General features: G+C 37.5%; 1 long non-coding RNA gene across 1 annotated transcript in view; it reads right to left on the reverse strand.

The window, feature by feature from the left end:
• Positions 1-26,024, reverse strand: part of LOC131252100 (uncharacterized) — a 63,972-nt gene extending 37,948 nt beyond the window's left edge. Inside the window, exon 1 of the long non-coding RNA XR_009174180.1 lies at positions 25,735-26,024. This is a non-coding gene — a long non-coding RNA (uncharacterized LOC131252100). The remainder of the gene's footprint in view (positions 1-25,734) is intronic.
• Positions 26,025-26,782: the final 758 nt, after the last annotated feature.

A 26,782-nucleotide genomic window follows, 5' to 3' on the forward strand; every position in this document is an offset into this window, starting at 1 on the left:
TTAGATGAAAAAATAGTTGATTTACTTAAGAAGCTCTTAAAATCTAACTCAGTGGGTCACTCTTACAACAACTACAAACAAAAGAAGATCCACTATACTCCTAAACCCAAAGCAGTTATGAAATGGGTTCCTAAGGTTACCTGCTTGGTTGCTTATACTGCTTTTAAAGCTACAAGCCATTCAACATGGTACCTAGACAGTGGATGCTCATGGCATATGACTGGTGATAAAGGTTTATTCACCAATCTCAAAGACATGGCTGATGGGTCAGTCACATTCGGTGATGGCAGTAATTACAAGATTATTGGCCAAGGTACGATTCAACTCTATAACCTCCCTTTGTTTAAAAATATCTTATACGTTGAAGGGTTAAAGTACAATCTGTTAAGCATATCTTAAATATGCGATAACAATCATAGTGTAAAATTTTCTAACCAAGGTTGTGAAATTCTAAATAATAAGGGTTCAGTAATATTAACTGGTCGCAGAACTTCTAAAAACTGCTATATTGTTAGTGAATCCAGCTTATCTAGTCAATCGTGTTACAGGGTCCATACCAATGAGACTGATTTGTGGCATAAACGTCTTGGACATGTACACTACCATAATTTGTATAGAATGAGTAAAAGATAACTAATAAGAGGTCTACTTAAATTACAAAAAATAGACAAAATATGTGGTGAATGCCAGATTGGCAAGCAATCAAGGAGACTCACAAGAAGGTGAACTCTAATGCCACATCAAGACCACTTGAGCTTCTCCATATGGATCTTATAGGACCTAGCAGGACAGAGAGTCGAGGTGGCAAAAAATATATTTTGGTTATTGTAGATGATTTTACCAGATTAACTTGGGTAGTTTTCTTAAGGGATAAATTAGAAACCCTTGATGAAGTAAAAAGAGTTCTCAAACGGATTCAAATAGAAAAATGTTCTCAAGTCTCTAAGATTCGTAGTGATCATGAATCTGAATTTAAGAATAACATTTTTGAGAAATTCTATAGCGATCAGAGAATATCGCATGAATTTTTTGCGCCCAAAACACCATAACAAAATGGAACTATAGAAAGGAAAAATAGAGTGCTTCAAGAAATGGCTAATGTAATGTTGAATAGTATGAAGCTATCTAAAAATCTTTAGGCTGAAGCCATAAATACTACCTGTTATATAATTAACCGGGTTTATATAAGTAAATCTAATAATAAAATGGCATATGAAATGTGTTTCGATAAGAAGCCTACTGTCAAATACTTTCAAGTTTTTTTGTAGCAAGTGCTATATTCTACGTGACTATGAAAATCTGGTAAAGTTTGACACTAAAAGTGATGAAGGGATCTTTTTAGGATATTCTTTAAACAGTCGGGCATATCAAGTACTGAACATAAGTACGGGTGTTATTCAAGAATCTATTAATGTGGTCATAAACGATCACTTGAATACACCTGCCCCAAGTTCAGATAATGATGAAGTTCTTTTAATTGACAAACCAGATACTTCATCAAGTCAAAACAATTCAGAACTGGAGACTATTAAAGATCATCCAACCAATCAGATTCTTGAAAATCCTCTCACTAGTGTAAGCACTCATAGAAAACTAGAAGATATATGTAATTACGTATGTTTTACATCCCAGATTGAACCGAAAAATGTAAAAGAAGCTCTTACTGACGAAAACTGGATTGTTGCGATGAAGGAAGAGCTTAAACAATTTATGAAAAATGATGTTTGGTATCTTCTTCCTAGACCTATAGATAAACATATTATCAGAACAAAGTGGATTTTTAAAAATAAGTTTAATGAACTTGGTAATATAATTCGAAACAAGGCTAGACTGGTTGTACAAGGGTACACTCAAATTGAGGGTATTGATTATGATGAAACTTTTGCCCCAGTAGCTCGTCTTGAGTCAATCAGACGATTTATATCCATTGCTTACTTTAAAAAATTCAAAATTTATGAAATGGATGTGAAGAGTGCCTTTTTAAATGGTGATATGCATGAAGAAGTATATGTTGAACAACCAATGGGTTTTAAAGACCCTAAGAACACTGATCATGTCTATCGCCTTAAAAAGGCTTTCTAAGGATTAAAACAAGCTCCCAGAGCATGGTACGAGAAATTGATTAAGTTTTTACTAAGTCATGATTTTCAAATGGGGAGTGTAGATAAGACTCTCTTTGTTAAGAAACTTAATGATCACATCTTAATAGTGAAGATCTACGTTGATGATATTATTTATGGATCTACCTGTTCTAACATGACTGTTGAGTTTGCAGATTTAATGAAATCTAAGTTTGAAATGAGCATGGTTGGGGAATTGAATTATTTACTAGGATTACAAGAGAAATAACAATCTAATGACATTTTATTTCTCAAACCAAATATGCTCTGAACTTAATCAAAAAGTTCAGATTTGAGAACGATAAGAATTTTGATACTCATATGTGTACAACTTTAAGACTCTCAAAGGACTCTACAGGTAAAAATGTGGATCATAAATTATATCGTAGTATGATTGGCAGTTTACTTTATTTAACTGCAAGTAGACCCGATATTGCTTTAAGTGTTGGTATTTGCACTAGATATCAATCTGATCCTAAACAGTCACATTTAATAGTTGTTAAGAGGATTATGCGATATGTCGCAAGTATTGCTAAATTGGGTCTCTGGTATCTATATGATATTAGTGTTCAACTGGCTGGGTACTCAGATGCTGATTGGGCTGGTAATATTGATGACAAGAAATCAACTAGTGGTGGTTGTTTATATATTGAAAATTGTTTGGTTTCTTAGTTTAGTAAGAAGCAAAGTTCTATATCACTCTCAACTGCTAAGGCTCAATACATCGCAGTAGGAAATGCATGCACTCAGCTTGTTTTGAAACGTATGTTAAGCAATTATGGAATTACACAGGAATCAATAATATTATATTGTGATAATTCTAGTGTTATAAATATTTCAAAAAATCCAATCCAGCATTCACATACCAAGCACATTGACAATAGGTATCATTACATTCGTGAATTAGTTGAAGAAAAGCTGATATCCATGGAATACATTTCTACCGAGACTCAACTTGCTGACATTTTCACTAAACCGCTTGACAAAAATAAGTTTAATAAATAAAAATTTGACTTTGTATGTGCATTTTAAATTTATTATTCATGCATAGTTGTATCATAATGTATATATATTTGATAAATTATTGGTTTAAATTTCAAATTTGTATGAAACATGCATGTTTATGCTGGTACATGACCAGTGGAGGATGTGCTTGACCAATCGTGGTATGACTAATCAAAGACAGCCCAAGACTGGTCGTGTAGCACGCTGGTCTCTTTAATTTGGGAAAACCATCATCTTCCTCATTTCTTCTTTTCTCTCCAACAAGTCGTGGCATGACTAATCGAACCCTACTGTTTGATTCGTCAAGGTAAGTGCATTTTTTCAGTTATTCTTGAAGATTCATGGTCTATTTTCTTCAATTTCTTCATTGGAGTGCTTGATTTCAAGCTTTGTTGAGTTATTTAGGGTTTTCTTATCAAATTTCATTTTTTGAGAAAACCCATTCCTCATTTTTTGCAACTCCTTAGTACATTGAGTTTCTTGTTGCTAATGGATGCTAGAGGAAAAAAGAAAGCTTCTCGTGGTCCATCTTCTTCTAGATCTACTCCAATAGCACAGTGCCATATTCAGTCACTCGTAAATGATCCCTCATATGTATGGGATTTGCGTTTGCGCAATGTTATTATTGAGCGATCTATCGATCTTAAACACATTGGTCCTTTTGGTATTCTCCCACTTCTTCAAGCTGTAGGATGGGATAACATCTTACATTGGGGTGGACCTACATACGAATCTATTACTCAGTCCATGTTTGCATGTATCTCTGATTTTTCGACTGAGAATTTAACGTTTAAAATTGATGCTAGAGAAGGTCCATTTGAATAGACCGCCTTCTGATTTCAGGGCTAATGGACATACCTGTTAATGACGAGGGTATTCCTATTCATACTCTAGTTGAGAAACCCTCAGAATCAGAAAAACGCATACTCACTAGAGATCTATGTAATATGAATGTGCAATGAACTCATAAAGGGAATGCGCTCCTCTCAAAGTACTAATTACCCAGATATAGGGTTCTCCACAGAATCTTTATTTCAAATCTGTATCCACGTTCTAATAATAAAATAGAGCTTACATCCTTTATGGTTTGGGTTTTGCACTCTATCATCTCTGGTACTAAAGTTTGTCTTTCTTCTTTGATATGTCATTCCATTATTCAACTTCGTCTTCATCCAGGTCATAGTGATATTCCGTTTGCCTATCTTATGACTGTTTTAGCTACTCACATGATAGTTGATATGCCTGTTGGAGAGGCTCCTATCTATCATCCTGTTTTTAACAATTTGAATATTAACAAGATGAAATTAGAATTGGTTCCTGGCCAAGTGGATGTGGGTGGTGGTGGAGCTGAAGCAAGGAATGAAGAAGAAGCTGGTGATCTTCTTTCTGATTATATAAATTTGGATGATATTTTAATGAAATTGATTCTGATTCTGCTAATGATCCTGACTATGAGCCATCTGATTTTGATGCTCTCTTCGTGCTCTAGAGGAGAAGGTAGAGAATATGAATGTTGCCCATGATTTACAGTTTAAAGACATGCGCAAGTATCTTAGGTGCTTAAACAAGTGGCTTCATCAACTTAATCCTACCATTCCTGTGCCTTATTTAGGATCTGATTAAGTGCTTTACTCTTTGGCCTGTAATAACTTTAAGTCTACTTGTGTTGGTTTGTGCAATTTATTTGGTTTACTGACTTTTGTTTAAACTAGTTAATGGTATGTGGACTTTAATTTGCTTATATCTTGTCTAGTTAATCCTTTATTACTCCTGTTTCTTATCCTTTTCCATTTTTTCTTCTTCTTCCTTTGTCATATTGTGCCAAAAAGGGGGAGAAATATTTGGATTGATTGCTTATGGCATGGATATGGTTTGTGGGTAGCATATAACATGGATATGCATTGTGGGTAGCATATAATTTTTTTTTGGATATATGTGTGTGCTACTCAGGGGGAGTATGTGAGGAGATGTTTTGCCTATGTTGTGCCTAGTTCATAATGTTATGTGCTAGTTGATGATAACTGGTGCATGATTCTTTAACCAGGTTGTAACTGGTTTTCTCTTATAACTAGTCATATATGATTCTTTAGATGTGTATTAGTGATATTATTATTGAGTATGTTTTGTCACAAATTTGACAAAGGGAGGGATTGCAAGTGCTATGGTTTTATGCTCCTTTGGTTGTCAAATTTTGTGGTGCCAAAACATCAATCTTTGTCTTGTGCAATCTATGTCTTATGTAACTCATTAGTATATATGATCAAGACATTACATCACCTCTCTAAACACGTTGCTTCAAGTCAAGAATGAAGATTTCCTTCAAACCATTTCAAGAAATACAAGTACAAGCTACAACGAAAGAAGTGATCTTATTTAAAGACTCAAGTTAGTGTACAACTCGAAATGAAGTGTAATTCAAGCTCTAGAAGATCTCAAGTTCAATGCTACATCAAGTATAGAGATCTTAAGTTTTACAATCTTAAAAGGTCAACTATCTTATGAAGATTCAATGTCCATTCTTCACATTTAAGGTATGAATGACCTTAAATTGACCTTAGAGTAGGTCATTTTGTATACATAATTCAAATTGATTCTTTTTATAAGTGTTTGAACTATTTTAAGATTAGTCATGGACCTTATTCGACTAGTCCTAAAACTGTCTCAACTAGTCCAAGAAATTTCAAGACCAGTACTAGGTTTATTGCAATTTTTTAGAATTTTTTGTTTGAGCTATGGCCAGTCCTGAACTCTGCTCAACCGGTCGTGTGAACAGTGCACGATTCATTCACGACCAGTCTAGCAACTATAACTCAAACTCCAGTAACCATTCCTGGTTTCTCACGACCAGTCGTGGGCATGTCATGACCAGTTGTAGAGGGCTCACAACCAGTCGTGCAATGGTCTGATCCGATCTCGCTCAAAATTTCAAAATGTTGTTGGTCCTACGACCAGTCGTAGTGTCCATAAGACCATTCATAAATGTGAATTCTGAAACTATAAATAGATGACGAATTTCAGAGCTTCATAACTAAATTCAAGTAAAATCAAGGCATCACTTTTAGATAAGTTTGTGTTCATTTTAAGCTAATTTGTGCATATTTAATATTCTCTTTTATTAGCTTTATTGATTTGATTTTGTTTCTATATTTCAATCTAAATTGAAAAGAGGAATTATGATATTCCTTCTTCTTGGAATCAGAATCAAATATAGTTAGCCCAACTGGTTTAATTTAAAATCAATCTAGAACCTAGAACCATTTCTTAAGTGAGTATTGGACATTGAACGTTTATTCGAACTTCTACTCTGATTTGGTTCTTCCGGGCTACAACAAAAGGAGAAATTCAGGTATTTTACTTTATTATAAATTTTATTCTTTTGGTTTTATTTGAGATTAAGCTAGAAAAATCTCAATCTGTTGGTTATCTGAGGAGAGCCAGAAAACTCAGAAGTGGAGTTTTTTAAATTGTGTAAGCCCATTTGAAAGACACAATTGTGAAGGTTTTAGGTGAACCTGAGAAACCTATTTTCATAGTGAACGCTAATATCCACTGAGTGAGGATATTAGGAGTGGAGTAGCAAGCTGTGTGGATATTGTTTAATAGTTGGTGAACACACAGGCGAACCACTATAACTCTTTATGTTATGTGGATGTGTGATTTATTTTCTATTTTTTATCATTCAAAGTTTGTGGGATGTATGTGTGGATGTGAATGTTGTAATATTTACATTTCAAGCATTGTGGGGAATGTTGTAATAGTTTAATATTTCTATTCCTTGCTATTTATTTATTCCTCTTCAGTTTAAGTTTTTGATACAAAGAACTTTCTAGAAATAAGGTTGTCCTGCCATAAACCCTTGGTTTTAATGGTGTAAGGTTGTCCTTAGAACAACATTTGTATCAATCTCTCAATACTTGATTATTGAGGCTACTTGTTATTTCTGCATTGTGAATTGATTTCCTTTATTTGGCTATCATATTCTTTTATTCCACTGTTAAAGCTTAAATTTGGCATTGTCCTATTCACCCCCCAAGGACATATAACTTGGCCTTTTCAGATACAATTTCACATTAGCAAGCGGACTAATATGTTGGAAATCTACATTACAATCTACTATAGAATTGTCTACAACTAAGGAGGAATACATGACTATAAGATAAGCGTCAAAATGAGGCATTATGGTTAAAGGTTCTAATAGGAGAATTCGGGTTCACATAGGAGGTAATTCAGTTACATTGTGATAGTCAAAGTTTAATCCATTAGTGTTGACTCGGGTGTATCATGCGAGAACCAAACACATCGACATGAGGTTCCACAAGATATCGAAACTCATTACTTCAAGAGATATTCAGTTTGAGAAGATTCATAGGACGAGAATCTCACGGACATGTTGACAAAGCTGGTGACTGCAGACAAGTTCAAGCACTGCTTGGGCCTAATTAATCTCACCAACCATTGATGAGATTGGGTATCCTTGTATAATGGGTGCAAAAGGAGTTATGTTCTATGAGGAGAATGCATGGAGCAATCTGCCTTAAAGTGGAGGTGTGTATGGGAGATCTTTAGGCTGACTTGGCAGAATACAAGTCAATGTGGAGATTATTATGCGGATGCTTTGAATTCTACACAGTTTGGGATAATAAACAATTATTTATCAGTCCGACTGATAGTGTGGAGACTTTTAGATGGGAGACAATAGAAGATCAGGAGACCTGCTAGTCCAGGTCGGTCCAACGGACATTTTTTGTGGCCCGACTGATGGCGTTATGCGGTTTAGTGTAAATAAGGGTATTCAAGACTAATTGCGATTAGGGCTTGATAATACGTGTGTTTTCTCTCTAAGGGCAGGGGTTTTACAATGCGAGAGGATTTTCTTCACTTTTTCATGCTTGGGAAGTGATTTTTTCAAGGGGTTGGGATTTTTCTAGGTGTGCATTGCAAGGAGAGATCGGATGATTTTGTAAACGGAGAAAGTTAGTGTAAACTCTAAGGATTTTGACTATATTGGAGATATCTACACTTTATGTCGTAGTTTGTTCCAGTAGGGGTTTTCCATGTAAAATTAGTGTGTTCTATGTTTGTTTGCTTAATTATTTTGTTAGTTATCTTCGTTGAATGTGTTTTCATAAAGCGCACAAATTAACAGAGGTATTAGATCTAATATTCTAATACCTAGGGTTGATCTGGGTTTATCATAGCTTAGAATTACAATAATTTCCTTGTTGGAATTTGGGAGTTTCTAGATGACTTTCACAAGAGGATTGCTTCTCAAATTATTGGGAAGTATAAGAGAATTTAGATGAGGCTAGAGGTTAACAAGTCTCATTCACTCTCATCCTTATCCAATCTTAATTTAAATTTAAATTTAAAAGTCAACTTCAAACCACCAAGAGAAAACACATATGAGGAAAGGAGGTAATCTCTTAAGGGACCAACCCACTAGTGGTTACTTACAAGTGGGCCGTAGGGGACCATGTCCGACATCTCCCAGTCAATCACATTGTGGGATATGAATAAAGAAGATTGTCCATCTAGCTCTTCTCATAATAACCAAAACCAAATGTTGCGATCAAAAGAATCAGAGGGGTAGGACCCGCTGAGACATCGTTATCTTCTCACATGTGCTTTAGTACTAAGTAATCACCTAACTAGAACTCAATAACCCAATCTTTTCAATGCATGTCCTAGTCCACGTGACCACAATGGATGAAGTTAACATACACTTCTCTAACTTATTGAGTTATTATGAAAGCTCTATTTTTCATAAACATCAATTTGAATCTATTTAAAGTAATACTAATACACACACACACACACATAAACACTTTTGAAAATAAGATCATTTACAATTTTTTTAATCAAAAACTCGATACTATTGGTAGATTAGTCTTCAAGTGCGTATTAATAGTTCTAAAAACTTGGTGTAGCTGTCAAGGTATCTTCCCCATGCAGTTGTGCAATTTGGAATTGATAAAGTCACTTTCCTAACATAACCAAGTATGGCCAACCAAGGGCCTTTGATCATTATGCACTAAAGTTTCTACTCTTAATCTTATCCTCCAGTACACAAGAGGGTAGCTAAGGACATAAAGAGTAAGACCCTCAACTTCGTGAGACCTTCTGTATGCTTCAGCTTCGACACCAACATGTTCCTAGTATACCAGATCAACAAGTTTTGATCGTGAGCTTATTTTAGTATCGCAACACCCTGGGACTTGTACCCTAGTGATTGCATGAGCGCTATGATTGCAACACCATGTGACACCCCCACTTGCACAAATCTCAAGGATGTTTAATCCATAAATCAATCAATCAACCTGTCAATCAACCCATCACCTCTCTCTCCTCATTAGTCAAAGAAGCACATACCTTACTCATGGAACCCATGCCATTTCCCATGCTAAGCCATTCCTCTCTCCTACTCTCTCTCCCCATTCTACCCCTCCACCTCTTCCTAATCCCCTCCTTATCCAAAAACTTCTACCACAAAGCCCTAAATTCCCTCCCATTTCCATCATTTTCCCTCCCATACCTCAAGGTGGACCACACGCTATCCACGCTGGACAGGTGGGTCCCATCTCCATCAAAATGGAAGGATGGCATGGATATCTTACATATATCATGATGGGTCTCATACAGTGGGCCCACTTTAAACAAGAAGGAAAAGAAAATGGGTTGATTGACTCGTTGCACTCACTTTCAATGGTTAGACGATCAGATGTCCTCTTCTTCCCCCAATCTCCTCTCTAACTCTCTCAACCTCTATTCTCTTTCTTCCTAATCTTTATTTCCTTTTCTTTCTTTCTTTCTCTCTTTCTTAGTCTTTCTTTTATTCTCTTTCTCTCTTAATCTTTCTCTATTTTTCTGTCCTTTTTTTATAGCTCAAATGGAGAATGCGTATTAGGCTTTCCGCTTTTGGGGAGGGGTGTAACACCCCGTACTTCCCCATACTGGGGTGCTACCAAGTAACCCAAGTTAGTATAAGTACAAACCTAACTCATTCAAACATCTATGATCATTTTAGTATAATCCACCGTCCATCAGGGTCCGACTTGAAGGCCTATCACCTCATCGTCTCACTTAGACCATTGGGCCACCAACTCAACTATGGATCTTCGTATAGACACACCCTAGAACCCTTAACGCCATTAGTAGGAATCTCCACCCTTAAATCAAGTGATCCAACCGTTGAATTACTTGAACCATCAGGATGTCGCGGATAGGGAATTAGATGATCAATTGGAGTGACCCACTTTTACACTAAGTAATCCTAAACTTAAGGTAAGTAGCATGAAGTGTAGGTCCCACATATTAAAAATATGGATGAGTAGTAATAATACAATAAAAGGTAAATGAATGACAATGTATAGGTGATAATAATAACAATTGAATATTTAATAATGTAAAGTCATGAGATGGAAAGTCCTAACCTACAAAGTGGGACCCATGACATGAATAAAAATGCATGCATGTGTGCAGGAGAATAATAATAATAATAATAACAATAATGATAGTAATAAAGTGGAATAACTAATGGTAACAATATATAGTTTATAACAAAGTAATAATAATCAAATTAGCATTAATATTAGTATTTGGTTAGTAACCCATTTCGAAAGACATACAAACAACCATTATGACCCTTTTTAACCATTGATGTTTAAACTTGGGACGGTTCGACCGTTAGATTGATGAGAATCCACAAGTAGGACTCAAATGAAGTTGGATGGTCCACTTGTGGGTTGGATCTTCCCCTTCTCTAGTTGAGTGACCCAGAAGGACCCAAGAAGCGTCAAGGTCGGAGTGGATCCTTCAAAATTGTCCCTGTGGGCCCCATATCACATCATGTGTGCACCATGGGAGGTGCACTCGCGGTACACTAGACTAAGGAGCCTGGTCAAGCTCTATTGACCTGAGCTTCCTATAAAAAAATCTCTCTCTTTTCTCCCACCCTTAGACGGACGGACAATCTCCGTCTGGCCCCGTTAGGATAATCTAAACCGTTCATCAAATTCAGAGTGTGGCTCCAACTAAAACCAATGGAGTTTCGCACGGCTCAACATGTGTACAAGCACACAATTTCGACGCAAAAAGGGCCTACAAACACCATATTTCCAAAAACAAAAATGGTCTTCATGTGACAGCTTGGCGATCTGCGTGAGGCCGAATCAGTCCATCTCAACTGCCCCTTGGAGGAAAATCTTGGTCGTCAAATGCTAAAAGATTTCCAGCTGTATGAATAAAAGAAAAATCATTAGAGAGCTGGGAGCCCTAGATGGAATCCCAACCATCCTCTCTCAATCCAACGGCTTAGAAATGTTAGGGCAAGCCACATAAGAGAGGTATCCTCGAGCTAGGGCTCTTCCATCCTCACAGCAACTAAAAAATAAATAAAAATAGCCGCAAGCTTCCTCCAGCGAACCTACCGCCCAAACCTTTCCCAAGCTTTGAGAAAGCTTAGCCACAAGCTTCATACGGTCCATTTGGACCATTTGGAAGAAAGAAAATGGAGGAAGAGGCACTGGAAGGGAAAATGCCATTAATGACAGCCCTTCTGCTTCGTTTAGAGCTGCACCGAGTTTTCTCAAGTCGGGGCAGAATCAGGTCTCTAGAACAGTAGAGAAGAAGAAAAGAGAAGAAGAAAGTGGGAGAAGAAGAAAAGGAAAGAGGGAGTGTTTGAGGGAGAAGCGTGCACCACGCTGATAGTGGTGGGTGCCACACCACACTGACCCGACCGAGTTCAGTCTAAGCTGGGTGAGTTAGGGCCGACTCTAGGTCCCATTTGGCCTAGCAGGAAAATAAGAAGAGAAAAAGGGAAAGAAAGTAAGAGAAGAGAGTGGGAAGGAGTGTAGCTTCATGCCACACCAACTCACTATCAAGTCGAGACTGGCTGGCTCGACTCGACTTGGTTTAAGCCGGTCAGGTTGAGTTGGTGGGTTTGGCACTGCTGTTGCTGAGATTCCAGCAAGAGAGTTAGAGGAAGGAAAGAAAAAGAAGGTGAATAAGAGAGAGAGAGAGAGAGAGAGAGAGAGAGAGTAGTGACGATGGTGTGACTGTTGAAGGAGTGTTGAGTTTGATCATTGGACTAGCCTGACTCACTAAGTCGAATAGTTTTGAGGCTTGGCCTATTTGCTCCACTTCTTGCTTTCACAGGTTCTCGCCTCATGAAGTCGAGGAAACCATTTCCAGCAGGCCTCATATCTTTTACACCTTTGATCATGGCTGCTGGCTACCTCCATGGAATTTTGCGCTGTCTAGGAGCATGATTTTGAGATTCAATAGACAATGAGTTTAGTTCTGAAAACTTGTGCTTGTTGAATTCTTGAAGATGGAAATATACGGTATTAATTGTCCTTTGCTTGATCTATGGGTTCTACAACTTCCTTATGGAATGCTGCTTTAACCCCTTTCCTAATACTTGGCTGGACCTCCGGTAGAAAAAAAAAGAGAGAAGAAAGGAGAGAAAGGAAAGAGAAAAGAGGAAGAAGAATAAGAAGGAAAAGAAAAAGGAGAAAGAAAAGGGAGAATGGGGAAGGAGAAGAAGAAGATAGAGAAAGGACCGAGTCAACTCGGTTGGAATCGAGTCAAGTTGGGACCGAGTCCAGCTAGGCTGGAAAATGCTTAGGCCTGGTCCGGGCCTTGCTAAGGTTGAGTTGGGTGAACTCAGTTGAGTCGAGTCAGACTGAGTCGTAGAGCATGTTGATGGTTCAAATGGACGTCGAGTTAAACTACCGAGTCGGCGAAGGTGAGTCCACACTTTCAATTGTCATTGTTACCATTATTAATATTAGCCATTAGTAAGTTACCTATTCTAATAATAGTTATTATAGACAAGAAAATAAAATAATATCATTATTAAATACTAGTGTATTGATTTGTCACTCTAAAATATTATCATAAATAGTAGATCATAATATTAATTATCATCATAACGATTATTATTATTACGTTAGCTAATATAAATCATAATACTAATGCTAATAGTTATCATGTAATTATTAAGTTTATATTGTAATTAATGGCACACCAACTAGAGTTCAAAACCCAAAATCTTAGCCAAAGACTAAACCCTAGGATGAAAATCCTAATCATACATTAAAACCCTAAAGATAAATAATTCAAACCCTAGGCTATGACCTTAAACATAGGTAGTGAATAGAACTTGAATCTAATTGTATAAGTTCATGATTTGTGGTAAGATTCGACTTTAAGGGCACACGCATTCCCTAACAACACTAGTGGTAATTCCATCGTCAGGTGATGATTTCTTCCCCTTAAGCTTTTCATTTCCAAATTAGTTTAAGTAATAGTCTTTACTAGCATCACAACTGTTATCTCATAGTATACGACCTCCTACACTAGTTTTAACCTCTTAAGACATGATTTATAACTGATTTATAGTGATACTTGTAGACCATGCATGCATGTGATGTTACTCACATGATAACCCTTTTTTTAATTGATAGTCCACATCATTACCTATTGTGATTATTATGCTTAACATATGTCTGCCATGCCATAACTATATGCTTTCTCATAGATTGTTGTGAGTTGCTTATGAATCTCTATTCACTACACTTATTAGTTTGTAACTCCCTCTCGTGTACGTGAACCCATACTTAGGATGTAACAAGATGGGTTGTGGGCCCTCAATTTAGTGGTTATATGGGATATGGAACATTAATGTAGGATTTACCATCCATAGGGCATACGACTTGAGTGGCTTATAAATGATCTCTTTTAACCGCATTGATTTAGCCTTGCCTAACCCTTTTGCAATTTTGATTTGATTTTCGTGCACCCTTTTTGCCGTCGCGATTTAACATCTGTCCCATGTTTTGAAATTTACCTGACATGGCTTCGATGGCCTAAACCATGCAATGGTAATCCCTACTTACTGAATTTGAATGGCCACTGGTCGATGGGCATCCATTAAACATCCTAAGATGGAAAAATCTCATGGGCTGGGGATGGTGGTCATGGGATATTATGCCCAACCTGTCGGCCTACGCTTGGTGATGAGCCCCTCGTAGTGACTTTGAAGTTTACTTATATTGACTGGTTGTAATTGGATTAATAATGGTCTAGCTAATTATGCATACATGACATATTGATGATGACGGGTGGATATTTCTAGATGCTGTAGCACGTGCCCTTCGAGTTATTGGGGGTATCGTTTCACTAGCTGTCAGACTATCGATTATCGATTTACGTACATGATGTATGATAGCCCGTCATTATGCTGTACATGATGTACGCACGTGATGTGCTTCGCTAATGGCCAGCCTTTACATGGTGATGAGCCCAACTGCCGAACGGATGAGCATCCACGGGTTGATGATGTATTCACGCATCCATGCATATAATAAGACTACATTTTGGTATATTTTATATGCCTTGATGCTTTTCATGCTATGCTTAAATAAGGCGATGGTGTGTAATCATGAAGGGAATTCACACTGAGTTGGTCACTCATCCATTAATTATATAACCATACAGGTAGCATAGGTGGCTTAAGTGATATTCAGGTTTAGACTGATGAGGAGCCAGGTATAATTGTCAAGGATGCATGGTTGTACCTGTTAAGAGAAGCTATGTGATCTTACAGCCTACGTTTAAATGCATTTTAATATTTCTCATGTATTAAATGATGTAAATCTTGTATTTATTAATATCGAGATATTGGTTTATGGGCAGCTTCTTGTATATTCTAAATGTCAATGTAAATTTCTCTTTATGATTGATTTGTCCATCCTACACTAAACTGCTAGCTCTAAAAGATTTTATATATATATATATATATATATATATATATATATATATATATGGAATTTGGTTCTCTATAAGTTAACACTCGGATTTTTGGGAAATGAGTCATATACTCGGGTCCTGAAAACATGGGAGTTTGCAGTTGGTATTAGAGCATAGTTTGAACAAACTAGGCCTTGGGAAATGAACTTATACAATTCTTAAATATCTCAAGTTAGGATGTTTGAAATTAGAAATTTGAACTTGGGTGAATTTCCCTTAGACTTAGGAAGGTTTTAGAATGTAGAGACCCAAACTTAGGATCCTTTAAGAATTATTAAGTTAGCCACTCAACTCAAACTTTTGTAAAATTCCCTTGGAGTTGGGAGAAATCAAGAATATAAAGATCCAAATTTAGGTCCCCTACAAATTATTTGGATGGCCGTATAACTTGAAAAAATAAAAAAAAAAAAGGAAAGAAAAGTTCTTTTAGGAATTATCAGGATAACCATTCAAATGTACATGAAATTCCCTTAGAATTAAGGAAGGTTGAGAACTTGAGAACTTAAAACCTTAGGCCCTTTGAACATTTTAGGTTTAGTCATGTGAACTTAGAAATTAAACTTAGGTACTGTGGGAGGACAAATTCTCCTTATGATGTATGTAAGACCAAACAAGAATTCGTTAAACTTAGCTCCTAATGAACAAGTTTAAGAAAGTCTAGAATTTCAACTTTTCCATGATTTCTTAATTAGAAATAACATTGTCATAAGGTTCAGTGAATGAAACGTATGTAGGCATCATAGGAAATTCCTTACCCACCAGAATACACATTAGATTGAATGTGGATGCTCTCTAAACTCAAAGAATCACACTAGGAATCATAATTTAAAATTCCTTAATACATCCCCTTAATTAGGGACGACAACTCTCATAAATTTCAGCACCTAAGGTTAACTAAAAAAGAAAAAGAATTTTAGGTGAATTTTTAACCCTATACTAAGCATATTGGAATTAGATTTAAAATCCCAAATAGATTTAGCAAAATTTTGAAACTCAAGTTTCATGTAGAAATCCTGATCTTGAAACTCTAAGTAGCGCTTGGATGATTAAGGTACGCAGTAAAAGTATAATGTGCCATGTAGACTTATAAGATTACATGATACTTCTCAAAAGCCCATAATGATCGAGATCACGAGTTGATGGAACCATATATAAGCGAGGTTGCGCTGTTTGATCCAAATTCCATATCCTAGCAAATTCTAATGATCTCAATGCCCTGATCAGGCAGAAGATCGAGATTTATCAGGGTTAGGGATTGATATAGAAAATCCGCTTTTCACCATAGGCAAAGGATCGAGGTATCAGGCTCAAACCTACTACGACCATCTATTCGTGTTACCCTGAACACTGAAAAATAGAAATTGGTAATATACTTTAGACAGCTGGGAACTATCATTAATAGTTGAAGAAAATAAAGAGGAAGATATAAAATTTTTAGTTGTCACCTAAAGGAAGTTAAAATCCTAGTAAATACCATAGGATGTCGCGATACTATTAGACATTAGAACAAACCCCTAGTTTTCGTAGGTCTTGTTTCTAGCATTTTGCAGAACCTAGGAATGTCATTCGATCCGCTGGGCAAAAGATACAAGGGTTGTTAGAGTTCTAGATATAATCTATCAAAGACCAGGTGGTGCCAACACACCTAGACATGTCGAGAATACGACATGCCACTAGGATAATTCTCCTACATTAATAACTAGGATGAACATTATCAAATCCCGATGGTAAAACCCTCTTTAAGGGGGGTAGATGGAAAGAGCCATGTTCTAGTGATAACTCATGGGCACTTGCACATACAAATCAACCTAGTGGTAAAACTGGCGAATGCACAGGGACACCATCAAATTGATTATCGTTCGCAATCATAGTTGGAGTACTGAATTTCGGAGAAGAACTTCTCTTTAAGGGGGGTAGTTTGTAACACCCCGTACTTCCACGTACTCAGGTGCTACCAAGTAACCCAAGTTAGTATAAGTACAAACCTAACTCATTCGAACATCTGTGATCATTCTAGTCTAAATACATCGTCCATCAGGGTCCGGCTTGAAGGCCTATCACCTTATCATCTCACTTAGACCATTGGGCCACCAACCCAACCATGGATCTTCATATAGACACACCCTAGAACCCTTTGTGCCATCTCTACGAATCTCCACCTTTAAATCAAGTGATCCAACTATTGAATTACTTGAACCATCAGGATGTCGAGGATAGGGAATTAGATGATCAATTGGAGTGACCCACTTTTACGCTCAGTAATCCAAAACTTAAGGTAAGTAGCATGAAGTGTAGGTCCCACATATTGAAAATATGGATGAGTAGTAATAATACAATAAAAGGTAAATGAATGACAATGTATAGGTAATAATAATAATAATTGAATATTTAATAATGTAAAGTCATGAGATGGAAAGTCCTAATCTACAAAGTGGGACCCATGACATGAATAAAAATGCATGCATGTGTGAAGGAGAAAATAATAATAATAACAATAAAAATAATAATAGTAATAGAGTGAAATAACTAATTATGACAATATATAGTTTATAATAAAGTAATAACAATCAAATTAGCACTAATATTAGTATTTGTATAGTAACCCATTTCGAAAGACATATAAACAGCCATTAGGACCCTTTTAACCATTGATGCTTAAATTCGAGATGGTCTGAACGTCAGATTGACGAGAATCCACAAGCAGGACTCAAATCAAGTTGTATGGCCCACTTGTGGGTTGGATCTTCCCCTTCTCCAGTTGAGTGACCCAGAAGGGCCCATGGAGTGTCAAGGTCAGAGTGGATCCTTCAAAATCATCCTTGTAGGCCCCACAGCACATCATATGTGCACCATGGGAGTGCACTCGTGGTACACTGGACCAAGGGGCTTGGTCAAGCTCCAATGACACGAGCATCTTATAAAAAGAGAATTTCTCTCTTTTCTGCCGCACTCAGACGGATAGACAGTGACTGTCTGTTTTGATCGGAGGCCCACCGTCTGGCCCCTTTAGGATGATCCAAACCATCCATCAAATTCAGAGCGTGGCTTTGACCAAAACCAAGGGAGTTTCGCATGGTTCAACATGTGCACAGGCATATGATTTCAATGCAAACAGGGCCTACAAACACAATATTTCCAAAATTGAAAACTGTCTCCATGTGACAACTTAGCGATCTACGTGAGGCCGAATCCGTCCATCTCAACCGCCCCTTGGCAAGCCACATACGAGAGGTATCCTCGACCTAGGGCTCTTCCGTCCCCATAGCAACTCGAAAAAAAAAAGCCGTAAGCTTCCTCCAGTGAACCCACTGCCCAAACCTTTCCCAAGCTTTGAGAAAGCTTAGCCATAAGCTTCATACGGTCCATTTGGACCATCTAGAAGAAAGAAAATGGAGGAAGAGGCACTGGAAGGGAAAATGCCATTAATGACAGCCCTTATTCCTCGTTTGGAGCTGCACCAAGTCATCTCTAGTCGGGGCAAAATCAGGTCTCTAGAACAGTAGAGAAGCAGAAAAGAGAGGAAGAATGTGGGAGAAGAAGAAAAGGAAAGAGATTGTTCGAGGGAGAAGTGTGTACCACGTTGATAGTGGTGGGTGCCGCACCACACTAACCCGACCGAGTTCGGTCTAAGATGGGCGAGTCAGGGCCGAGTCTAGGTCCCGTTTAGCCTAGCAGGAAAGTGAGAAGAGAAAAAGGGAGAGAAAGTAAGAGAAGATAGTGGGAAGGAGTGTAGCTTCATGCCGCATCGACTCACTGTCGAGTCGGGACTTATTGGCTCGACTCAACTTGGTTTAAGCCGGCCGGGTTGAGTCAGTGGGTTTGGTCTTACTGTTGCTGAGATTTTAGTAAGAGAGTGAGAGGAAGGAAAGAAAAAGAAGGAGAATGAGAGAGAGAGAGAGAGAGAGTAGTGGCGATGGTGTGACTGTTGCAGGAGTGTTGAGTTGGGTCGTTGGACTGGCCTGACTCACTGAGTCGAACAGTTTTGGGGGCTTGGCCTATCTGCTGCACTTCTTGCTGTCACGGGTTGTCACCTCATGAAGTCGAGGAAACCATTTCCAGCAGGCCTCATATCTTTTACACCTTTGATCATGGCTGCTGGCTTCCTCCATGGAATTTTGCATAGTTTGGGAGCATGATTTTGACATTCAAGAGACAATGAGTTTAGTTCAGAAAACTTGTGCTTGCTGGATTTTTGAAGATGGAAATATCCAGTATTAATTGTCCTTTTCTTGACCTATGGGTTCTACAACTTCCTTATGGAATGCTACTTTAACCCCTTTCCTAATACCTTGTTGAAAGAAAGGAGAGAAAGGAAAGATAGAAGAGGAAGAAAAAAAAAGAAGGAAAAGAAAAGAGAGAAAGAAAAGGGAGAATGGGGAAGGAGAAGAAGAAGATAGAGAAAGGACCAAGTCAACTCGGCTAGAACTGAGTCAACTTAGTTGGGACCGAGTCTAGCTAGACCAGAAAATGCTTGGGCCTAGTCTAGGCCTTGCTAAGGTCCAGTTGGGTGAAATCAGTTGAGTTGAGCCGGGCTGAGTTGTGGAGTGGGTTGATGGTTCGACTGGAGTTCGAGTTGAACTACCAAGTCGGCTAAGGTGAGTCCACACTTTCTCTCCAGACCGAAGTTCTTTCAATTTCGATTGTCATTGTTACCATTATTATCATTATTAATATTAGTCATTAGTAAGTTACCTATTCTAATAATAGTTTTTATAGATAAGGAAATAAAATAATATCATTATTAAATACTAGTGTATTGATTTGTCACTCTTAAATATTATCATAAATAGTAAATCATAATATTAATTATCATCATAATGAATATTATTAATATGTTAGCTCATATAAATCATAACACTAGCGCTAATAGTTATCTTTTAATTATTAAGTTTATATTGTAATTAATGGTTCACCAATTAGAGTTCAAATCCCAAAATCTAAGCCTAGGACTAAACCCTAGGATGAAAATCCTATCATACATTAAAACCCTAAAGATAAATAATTCAAATCCTAGGCTATGACCTTAAACATAGGTAGTGCATAGAACTTGGATCTAGTTGTATTAGTTTATGATTTGTGATAGGATTCGACTTTAAGGGCACACACATTCCCTAGCAACACTAGTGGCGATTCCATCATCAGGTGATGATTTCTTCCCCTTAAGCTTTCCATTTCTAAATTAGTTTAAGTAATAGTCTTTACTAGCATCACAACTATTATCTTATAGCATGCGACCTCTTACACTAGATTTGAACGCTCAAGACATGATTTATAACTGATTTATAGTGATAGTTGTGAACCATACTTGCAAGCAATAGTTACTCACATGATAACCCTCTTTTTAATTGATAGTTCACATCATGACCTATTGTGATTATTATGCTTAACATATATCTACCATGCCATAACTATATGCTTTCTCATAGGTTGTTGTGAGTCGCTTATAAATCTCTATTCACTACACTTATTAGTGGGTAACTCCCTCTTGCGTATGTGAACCCATACTCAGGATGTAACAAGATGGGTTGTGGGCCCTCGATTTAGATGTTATATGGGATATGGAACATTAATGTGGGATTCACCATCCATTGGGCATACGGCTTGAGTGACTTATAAATGATCTCTTTTAACCACACTGATTTAGCCTTGCCTGACCCTTTTACCATTTTGATTTGATGTCCATGCACCCTTTTTGCCGTTGCGATATGACATCCGTCCCATGTTTTAAAGTTTTCTCGACGTGGCTTTGATGTCCTAAACCATGCGATGGTAATCCCTACTTACCGAATTTGAAAGGCCACTGGTCGAGAGGCATCCATTAAACATCCTAAGATGAGAAAATCTCATGGGCTGGGGATGGTGGTCATGGGACACGATGCCCGACCTGTCGGCCTACGCTAGGTGACGAGCCCTCCGTAGTGACCTTTAAGTTTTCTTAAATTAGCTGGTTGTAATTGGATTAATAATGGTCTGGCTAATCATGCATACATAGCATATTGATGATGATGGATGGATATTCTGGATACTGTAGCACGTGCCTTTCGGGTTAATAGGGGTATCGTTTTGCTACTTGCCAAACTATCAGCTATCAATTTGCGTACGTGATGTACAATAGGCCATAATTATGTGGTATGTGATGTACGCACGTGATGTGCTTCGCTAATAGCTAGCCTTTGCATGGGTCACGAGCCCAACTACCGAACGGATGAGCATCCCCAGGTTGATAATGCATTTACACATCCATGCATATAATAAAACTGCATTTTGGTATGTTTTGTATGCCTTATTGCTTTTCATGCTATGCTTAGCTAAGGCGGCGGTGTGTAATTTTGAGGAGAATTCACACTGAGTTGGTCATTCATCCATCAAATATATAACTGTACAAGTAGTATAGGTGGTTTAAGTGATATTCAGGTTCAGACTGATGAAAATCTGGGTATAATTGTCAAGGATGTATGGTTGTACCTGTCAAGAGAAGTTGCGCGATCTTGCAGCTTACGTTTAAATGCATTTTAATATTTCTCATGTATTAAATTATGTAAATCTTGTATTTATTAATATCGAGACGTTGGTTTGTATAAGTCATTATGGGCAACCTCTTATATATTATAAATATGAATAAAAAATTTCCTTTATGATTGATTTGTCCATCCTATGTTAAATCTGCCACCTAAAGATATATATATATATATATATATATATATATATATATATATATATATATATATATATATATATGAAATTTGGTTCTCTATAAGTTAACACTTGGGTTTTGGGGAAACGAGTCATATACTTAGGTCTTGAAAACATGGGGCATTATAGGGGGGGTTTATAGAATGAAATGGAATAGATATGGAGTAGAGGAAAGAGTGAGGGACAGAATGCTGAGAGTTAAAGAGAAGGGAGATGGGTAACATGTGAGTGGGTATGGAGTTGTATGGGAGAGGTGATGGAAGGAATGGCTTTGCTTGACTCATGGGATGAGAGGGGATGGGTAGTAGGGGTATTTTGTGAAGTTTATGTGGTAGGTGGGGGTAAAGTAGAGATATTTGATGTCATTTGAATGGGGGTGGGTGTGGTGGTTGAAAAAGATTCAAGGGTAGTTTAGGGATTTTCAGAAATTTCCTTTATGAGATTCTCTCTAAGATTCCATGGAATTGGGCCCACTCGTCACGCGTATGTGCATCGTAATGCATCCCACCTTGATTCTTTTCATAAACACCTATATCACTAACCCAGTATTGCAACGGGGCATGCCATCTAGCGTTGAAATCACAGTGTCAGTACGGTCGCTTGGGTATAGGTCTCGGGTTATTGTGGTACTAAAATAGGGTGTATGATCGGTGCTCACCAATTTGGTCTATCCCAGGTGCGGTGGCACCATGAATTAAGCATACAAAATGTCTTATAGGGACACGAGTCTTACAACGGGCATGGAGTAAATTCAAATGGTATGTGAATTTTAGGATGTTTTCCAAGAGATAGTTGGATTACGACATAAAAGAACGGTAGAATTTGGAAATGAATTTGTACTTGGGATAACACCTATATCAATGCCTCCATATCGGATGACACGTGTAGAGTAGAAGTAATCAAAGGACCAGATACAAGAACTATTGAATTAAGGCTTTATTTGGTATAGTACATTGCCATGGGGAGTCCTGGTGTTGTTCGTGAAGAAGAAGGATGAATAGTTAAGATTATGTATTGATTACAAGAAATTAATAAAGTTAATAGAAAAAAAAAAAAACAAGTACCCATTGCCCAAAATAGACAATCTGCTGGATCAGTTGAAGCAAGCTAGACATTTTTCTATGATATACTTAAAGCCAATTTCTCACTAGCTGCAAATCGAATAAGAAGCCATCCTAAAAATAACATTTCATACGAGATATGGGCACTATGAGTTGATGCCTTTTGGTTTGACTAATGCACCTGTAATGAATAGGGTGTTTAAACTGTACTTGGACCATTTGTGGTAGTGTTCATTGATGATGTCCTTATCTACTCCAATATGAAGAGAAACATGAGCAACAATTTCATATAGTACTTTACACCTTAAGAGAGCACACGCTTTATGCAAAGGCAAGTGCGGATTTTGGCAGGAAGAGGTGAAATTCTTAGGTCATGTCATTTCTAAAGATGGGGTTACAATGCTCCCATCGAAAGTGGAAGTTGTCAAAATGGGGAAGACCCTCTAATGTATTAGAAATCCACAACTTCATGGCATTAGCAAAATATTATTGGAGGTTCATAGAAGGATTCTCTCGGATTGTTGTACCATTGACACACTTGATAAGGGAGGATGTGAAATTTGTTTGGAGCAAGGACTGCGAAAATCTTTCATAGAGTTGATGAAGAGGATGATGTCGGCACCCAATCTTACCATAACTTCTTGTGCCAAAGGATTCATAATTTACAACTACGCTTCTCACAGAGGGTTAGGTTGTGTACTCATGCAATAGGGAAATGTTATAGCTTATTCATCCAACAACAAAAGGTGCACTAGCAAAACTCCCCTACTCATGATTTGGTGTTAGCATTTGTTGTTTTTGGGCTTAAGATATGAATGCATTATCTTTATGGAAAGTGATTCGATCTTTTCTTAGTTTACAAGAGTTTGAAGTATCTCTTTTCTCAAAAGGAGCTGAATATTAGGAACAGATAGTGGATTTTAAAATACTATGATTTTCAGTTGTAGTACCACCCTGAGAAAGTGCATGTGGTGGCATATGCACTAAGGCAAATGCTATAAGAAGTAGCAGCGCAGATGAAGAATTAATTTTGGAAGGTTCTTAATGAACTAAAAGATTTCAATATTCGAGATAAACCATAAGGAATGAATGAATGTTTAGCCAGTATTATGGTACAACTGACCTCGGTGAGTAAAGTTGTAAAAGCTTAGTGGTAGGATCCATGGATCCAAGAACTAGTAGGTAAAGCTTTGAAGGAGGAAAAGTCAAAATGGCCAATTGGTGTAGATAAATCACTAAGATTTCAAAGACGTTTATATGTCCCAACCATCGCCGAAGTGAAGAATGAAATTATGGATGAAGTTCATTGGACAAGTATGTAGTGTATATTAGAGGAAATAAGATGTACTAGGATATGCGGAGGCAATATTGGTCTCCAAACATCGAAAGAGAAATTACAGAATATATGTCTCGATGTCTCATGTGCCAACGAATCAAAGCCGAGCATCAAAGACCCGTAGGAGAGTTATAATCCTTGTAAATTCCAAAGTGGAAATGGGAATGCATTACAATGGATTTTATTATAAGATTGCCTCCAATAGGCAAAGGTCATGATGTCGTTTCGATAATCATTGACCGATGACCAAGTCCACATATTTCCTTTCTAAACATGCTACTTCTACATTGCTAAATCATTTGTCAATCAGATAGTGAAGTTAAACGGAGTACCCGTATCCACTATATATGATCGAGATTACAAGTTCACATCGTAGTTTTCGCAGAGTTTTCAAAAAGCTATGGGAGTCGTATTGGATTACAATACCACTTTTCATCCTTAGACGGACAGACATACTGATAGGGTTAATCAAATATTGGAAGACATGCTTTTTTTACTTATGTGTTAGATTTTAAAGTAAGTTGAGATCGTTCCTTGTAACTTATTGAATTCACTTATAATAGCAGTTATCAGGAGAGCATTGGAATAACTCCTTAAGAAGCATTGTATGGTAAGCCATGTAGACCATTGACTTGTTGGACAAAAGGGTCTTGAATTAGTGCGGGAGTTGTTAGAAAAAGTGACTGCTATCAGAAACAAAATGCATGCAACACATATTAAGCAGAAGAGTTACATCGATATTCACATGAAGTTGGAATTTGAAAATTGAGATCATGTGTTTCTAAAAGTTTCTCCGATGAAGAGACAATGAGAAATGGGAAGAAGGAAAAATTAACACCTAGACCCTTTAAGATTCAGGATCGAGTTGGACCTGTAGCATACAAACTAGCTCTACTGCCTCAGTTATCATCCATACATAATGTGTTCTCTGTATCTATTCTAACAAAGTAGAAGAGGGATGTGTCTCACGTCATTGGTTGGAAGGCCTCTGGAGATTCATGCGGACACCTCATACATTGAGAAGAAGAAGCATCCGAGGATCGTTATGAAGAAATGAGAGAGAAATACCATCGCCCATTTTCAAATTAGGTAAGTGAAATTTTGAGCATGAAAATTTTATTACGATGGTAGAATATAATATGATAGAAAATATGATTTTTTTTTTTTTTCAGAAAGCTGCTATGTTTGGCAACCTGTTACCTTTCGAACTCGCCAATTTCTAGCTAGAAGGTTTTCATCTCAGAAAAACAAAATTTATATTTCTCATAAGTTCGAAACTTGAGACCTTCACTTACCTTTTTGAACATATGGGGCACACGATCATGCACCTTGGAAAATGATCACAAATCATTACTTTTTCATTCCACGTATGACAAGCATGACATCTTTGGTAAAACCCTAGTGAAAATCACCTATTAGAAGTGAACTCGTCAATTTGCTTCTCAAATTGACTGTGGACCATTCATACCTGATTCTGAGGCCTCACCTCACGAGCTATCAAGATTGAGATCTTATACATATTTGCCCGTAGCTCATAAACAGTAAGGGTATGAAATAATCCTGCTGAGATTATCACCCTCCAAGAGCTAAGACGGGGAATTAAAAGAGTTTTTTCTTTTTTTTTTTTTTTTTTTTTTTACTTAAGGCCTCAACAAAAGAAATACATACAATGTAAAGAAGAACTCGAATTTAGAATGAATCTACGCACCAGTCGCCTTGTCTAGCCCCCTTCAGGAAGATTGAGAGCTGAAGGAAATGATATGGAAGAGCAGAGGAACGCTGGCTACTTTTCTTGGCACATGCGCTTATTTCCATGCTTAATACTGCCACGTTTCTTTGAATTCCTTGAGTTGGAAATTTCGTTTCTTGACCCAAGGTCATACAGCCTATACAAGTGCAGCCCATGACTCAGTAATCATGACCATTTGTTTGTTTAGACCAAACATAGATGGATTGTGCCTAGAAATTTCCTTAAGATTATTTTAACTTATTCAAATGTTGTCCGAGAAGAGACTTTTAGGAAGAGAAATACAATCATGGTCGAGAAAGAAAAGGGCTGAAGATTGGTAACCAGGCTCTTCCAATCAGGTAGGTTTTTGGGGCATGTTCGATCTCGGTGGAGCCCAACAGATGATGGTACAGATCACTGTACCATGGGTCTCACTTGTACAGATTGAAAACTCAACGTTCACATGGTTACTCTTACGTAGCTTAAGCACTGGATCTAATCGTGTGGACGAAGTTGACCTGTGTCAGCGAAGTCGGTGGGAGCCGGTCTCAGTGGTGCATTGATGTTTAAAATTCTTACGCGTGACGGACGCGGATTGCGTTTGTCACACGGCACCGACTTTGGTGGTGGTGCGTTGATGTTGCAAAGTTCTGTGGGCCCACGATGATGTATTTATCATATCCACACCGTCCATCCACTTTGCCAGATTATTCTAAGGGCGTGAGCCGAAAAATGAGGCAGATTCAAAGCTCAAGTTGACCACGCCACACAAAGCAGAGCAATCAGTTATTTGTGTTTTCCATTCATCTAAATTTGTGTGATCTTATGGACAAGAGGTTGGATAGCAAATAAATATCACAGTGGGTTCTAAGATTATTTCAACGGTGCGCTTCATTGTTCCGCTGCTCTCTTTGGTGTGGTTCATTTGAGCTTTATATGTGTCTCGTTTTTGGGCTCATGCCCTAAAATGACCTCAAAAAAATTTATGGACAGTGTATATATCACATACATCATGGTGCGGCTACAG

The sequence above is a fragment of the Magnolia sinica genome, chromosome 7 (genome assembly GCF_029962835.1).
Source record: "Magnolia sinica isolate HGM2019 chromosome 7, MsV1, whole genome shotgun sequence".
In the NCBI taxonomy this organism is placed as follows: domain Eukaryota; kingdom Viridiplantae; phylum Streptophyta; class Magnoliopsida; order Magnoliales; family Magnoliaceae; genus Magnolia; species Magnolia sinica.